Source organism: Bubalus bubalis, chromosome 4, assembly GCF_019923935.1.
Source record: "Bubalus bubalis isolate 160015118507 breed Murrah chromosome 4, NDDB_SH_1, whole genome shotgun sequence".
In the NCBI taxonomy this organism is placed as follows: domain Eukaryota; kingdom Metazoa; phylum Chordata; class Mammalia; order Artiodactyla; family Bovidae; genus Bubalus; species Bubalus bubalis.
Window position 1 is genome coordinate 55,894,390 of NC_059160.1, and position 4,647 is coordinate 55,899,036.

Sequence of the window (4,647 nt, forward strand, 5' to 3'; positions counted from 1 at the left end):
AGCAACTCTGTTGTTCAGTCGCTAAGGTGTGTCTGACTCTTTGTGACCCCATGAACTGCAGCACGCCAGGCTTCCCTGTCCTTCACTATCTCCCAGAGTTTGCTCAAACTCATGTCCATTGAGTCAATGCCATCCAACCATCTCATCCTCTGTTGTCCCCTTCTCCTCCTGCCCTCAATCTTTTCCAGGATCAGGGTCTTTTCTAGTGAGTCGGCTCTTCGCATTAGGTGGCCAAAGTACTGGAGCTTCAGCTTCAGCATCAGTCCTTCCAATGAATATTTAGTTTATTTAGTTGATTTCCTTTAGGATTGGCTGGTTTGATCTCCTTGCTGTTCAAGGGACTCTAAAGAGTCTTCTCCAGCACCACAGTTCAAAAGCATCAATTCTTCAGCGCTCAGCCTTCTTTATCGTCCAACGTTCACATCCATAGATGAATACTGGAAAAACCATAGCTTTGACCATAAGGACCTCTGTCAGCGAAGTGACTTCTCTACTTTTAATTCAGCAACTCTAGCCAGAAGAAAAAGAATAACTGACTAGGAAATTAGATAAAATGATAACTATGCTTATTTCCTTAGGACTGTGATTATTCCTTGCTGCTGCTGCTAAGTCACTTCAGTCATGTCCGACTCTGTGCGACCCCATAGATGGCAGCCCACCAGGCTCCCCCGTCCCTGGGATTCTCCAGGCAAGAACACTGGAATGGGTTGCCATTTCCTTCTCCAATGCATGAAAGTGAAAAGTGAAAATGAAGTCTCTCAGTCGTGTCCAACTCCTAGCGACCCCATGGACTGCAGCCCACCAGGCTCCTCCGTCCATAGGATTTTCCAGGCAAGAGTACTGGAGTGGGGTGCAAGACCTAAAATCTGAAATACAGTGCAGTAAAACTGAAATGCGTGAAAACCAAAACTCATACAGCACAGAAGTGTTGTCGAAAAAAATGGTTTTCGAACTTCAAAGCAATGATCTTCAAATTCTGGTGAACGTCTAAACTGTGGTGCTGGAGAAGACTCTTGAGAGTCCCCTGGACTGTAAAGAGATCAAACCAGTCAATCCTAAAGGAAATCAGGCCTGAATATTCATTGGAAGGACTGATGCTGAAGCTGAAGCTCCAATAATCTGGGCATCTGATGGGAAGAGCCGACTCATTGGAAAAGACTCTGATGCTCGGAAGACTGAAGGCAAAAGGAAAAGAGGGCGGCAGAGGATTAGATGGTTAGACAGCATCACCGACTCAACCAACATGAATTTCAGCAAACTCCAGAAGATAGTGAAGGACAAGGAAGCCTGGGGTGCTGCAGTCCACCGGGCTGCAAAAAGTTGGATACAATTTGTTAAAACATACAAATGCCAAGCTACCATCTCAAGCCTTTGGAGTCAGAATCCATAAATGTGCAGTCAAGACATTCATATTTTGAGCAGCTCCCCAGGTGATTACGACACACAATATGAGACTTACATGATTAAGTATAGTCTTCAGTGGCAGCAAAACCTGGGTTCAAATGCCAGGTTTCATAAAAGCACTATAACCACCAACTAGCCTCCCTAACACTATTTTCAGTCTTTAATAAAGGGAAACTGTCACCCATGCCTCAAGTAACTGTTGTGAGGATTAAAGACAATGATGCACACAAAATACTGAGAACAATTCCTGCCACATTTCATAAGTAGTCAATAAATTCATACATTTAACAAACATTTATTAAGCACTTACACAGTATCAAGACATGAGGGAAATCTCATTAATTTAATAAGTATTCATCAGTATGGCAATTCTGCAATGGCATCATGAGAACATATAATCAGGGGAATGTATCCTAATTAGGAAAGTCTTCCCTGATGTAAGCTGAATGAAGAGCAGGCATTAACTGGATGAAAAGGAAAGGAAGAGCATTTCCAGGCAAAGGAAGTATCATAATCAAATGCCATACACCTGAAGCAAACAGAAAGAACAAAGTGACTAGGAGAAGAAAAGGAGGCCAGAAGGCACTGTGGAGATGAGGTTGCAAAGGCAATTAAGAGCTGCCCAAACAACCTGTTAAGGATTTTAGTTTCTCTTAAAAAAAGTGAAGAGTTTCAAACATGAAGATTATGTGATCAGATCTGCATTTTGAAAAATCACTCAGTCTCACGTGCAAAACTATAGAAGAAGCCAACAGTAAATGCAGGTAGACCCTAATTGTGTGCTGTGTGTGTGCTAAGTTGCTTCAGTCGTGCCTGCCCTTTGTGACCCTATGGACTGTAGCCTGCCAGGCTCCTCTATCCATGGAATTCTCTAAGCAAGAATACTGCAGTGGGTTGCCATTTCCTACTCCAGGGATCTCCCCGATCCAGGGATCAAACCTGTGTCTCTTATGTCTCCTGCAGTGGCAGGCAGGTTCTTTACCGCTAGGGCCACCTGCTACTGCTACTAAGTCACTTCAGTCGTGTCCGACTCTGTGCGACCCCACAGACGGCAGCCCCCCAGGCTCCCCCATCCCTGGGATTCTCCAGGCAAGAATACTGGAGTGGGTTGCCATTTCCTTCTCCAATGCATGAAAGTGAAAGTGAAGTCGCTCAGCTGTGTGCAATCCTAGCGACCCCATGGACTGCAGCCTACCAGGCTCCTCCGTCCATGGGATTTTCCAGGCAAGAGTACTGGAGTGGGTTGCCATTGCCTTCTCCGTAGGGCCACCTGGGAAGACCCTAATTAGGAGACCGTAAATAATTCAAATGAGAAATGATAGTGGCTGGAACTCGAATACTAGTGTAAAGATCAGGAGTAGACTCAACAGATATTCAAATAAGACTCCAGGACAGACTGATATGAAACAGGAAGTTGTCAAACTTGAACTCCTATAGAAAGGATGGATGATGAAAACTAGTCACTTGAGTCAAACACAGTAAGAGGACCTATTTTTCTTGGGAGATAAGTCATGACTTTCAAACATGTGAGCATGAGTAGTTATTCCTAATTATGGGATTGGTTTTTATAGAAACATTTCAGTGTACATTGCGCTTGTATTTTACTGGGTGTTTTATTTTACTGGGTGTTTCTGGATATCAGACAGAACAGAATAGGTTTCTGCATGTGTGTAAAATGGATCTGAACAGAATGAAGGTCCTTACTTTCCTTTAGGTTCTTTCCTTTAAACACTCCCTCAAAATTGTCTTTTATGACTACAGTTTAATAGTGTCTCAAGAATTCCACTTATATACTCAGCTGATAAATTATTTTAAAACTTAAAAAAAATTAGTATTAAAATGAAAAAAAAAAAAAGATAAGAAGCCAAACAAACGAAAAAATAACCTGTAAAGTCCAAAAGGAAGCTTCAACCACGTGACTTTCAATCTGTTACCAGAACATGAAGGGGGTTTTATTGTGACAGGCTGGTTTGGAGCATTAACCTTAAACCATATTAATACTCCAGAATGAAAGGTATGCGACTTAGGAAACTTCTTACTCATAGAATCCAATTTGAAAATTTTTTGACTCCAGACCTTGATCTATAAAAATACTAGTTTGCAACTTAAAACTGTGTCACTACTGACTTAGTGCTTTTAAGTCGCTTGAGACTGGAGCCTCAGGAAGACTGTTATGGGAGCTGACTTGACAACACTGGTTCGTTCCCTTAATTACTGACCACAGGTATGTACTCTGTCGGATCCCAAGTTTTTGCAAGCTTCATGGGTCTCAACCTTCTTCCATCCTTTCTCTCCCACTTAGAAAAACAGGAGAGCAGGAGCCTCGGAGAGGGTATTTAACAAAACACCTGCCCCACCCACCTCACAAACAATAACCTTCCATTCCAGAATTAAAGCTCCTGTCAGAAAAGGACGCTGGGCCGGACGGCCTCAGATGGTAACCCAGGTTATCAGAGGCGCACCTCAACACTGAGGGGAGCTCTTCTCACCCAGTCCCGGAGTAGTGTCCTATTTCCCAAAAGGGAACCAAGATCTCCACCGCGGAAACCCGAGCTCCTGAGCCTGAGCACGGGGCTCTCCCTCCAGCAGATGGCTCCAGCCCGGGGTCTCCAGTCGCTTTCAGGCCTCTTCGGGAGACTCGGGCCTCCCGGATCCGCTCCCCGCAGCTTCCCGCTCCCCTAGCCCGGCTTCGCGCGAGGGCACCTACCGCCCAGCTGGCCCCACCTGCAGCCAGCAGGCCCGTCACCAGGCAACAGTCTCCAGCCCCTGGGACCTTGGGAGGCCTACCCCGGGCGCGGGTCCTTCCCCATTCCTTCTCTCTGCCTGGGGAGCCCGGGCGGGTGCGCGATCGGTGAAGGAGGTCGTTCGGTGCCCATGGGCGGTCACTCACCTCTTCCCCTTCTCCCTCAGGAGGGGCGGCCCTGGGTCTCTTCCCCACCCCGCCCCCCAAACGCCTCTCGGCTGCTTCTGCTCAGCCTCGGCGCCTGGCCGCTGCCGCCGGCTTACTCCATAGCCTCCTACACTCGTGCGGCCTCAAAGGCTGGAACCGGAGGAGGGGAAAGGGGAGGGGAGGGGCGGGAGAGGGGAGGAAGAGTAAAGGAGGTGGAAGAAGACCGAAAGATCGGACGGTCCTGGCATGACGTCACTTCCGGCTTGTTCGGAAGGGGCGGGACCGGGACGTCTTTGACCCCCCCCAAGACAGCCAAGTGGGGGCGGGGCCACGGGCCGGAGGCGGAGCCCGGT

The 4,647-nt window shown here is 47.1% G+C and overlaps 1 protein-coding gene across 3 annotated transcripts in view; it reads right to left on the bottom strand.

Moving 5' to 3' along the window:
* The window catches only part of SCYL2 (SCY1 like pseudokinase 2), a 56,243-nt gene extending 51,766 nt beyond the window's left edge, over window positions 1-4,477 (bottom strand). For 2 of the 3 annotated variants that reach the window (XM_044941455.2, XM_006050111.4), the window contains exon 1: window positions 4,295-4,477. The gene's annotated coding sequence lies outside the window, so the exon portion shown is untranslated. Of the gene's footprint in view, window positions 1-3,866; window positions 4,028-4,294 lie in introns of those variants that run through there. The other variant, XM_044941454.2, reaches the window with a different exon arrangement.
* Between the last annotated feature and the right edge of the window lie 170 nt (window positions 4,478-4,647).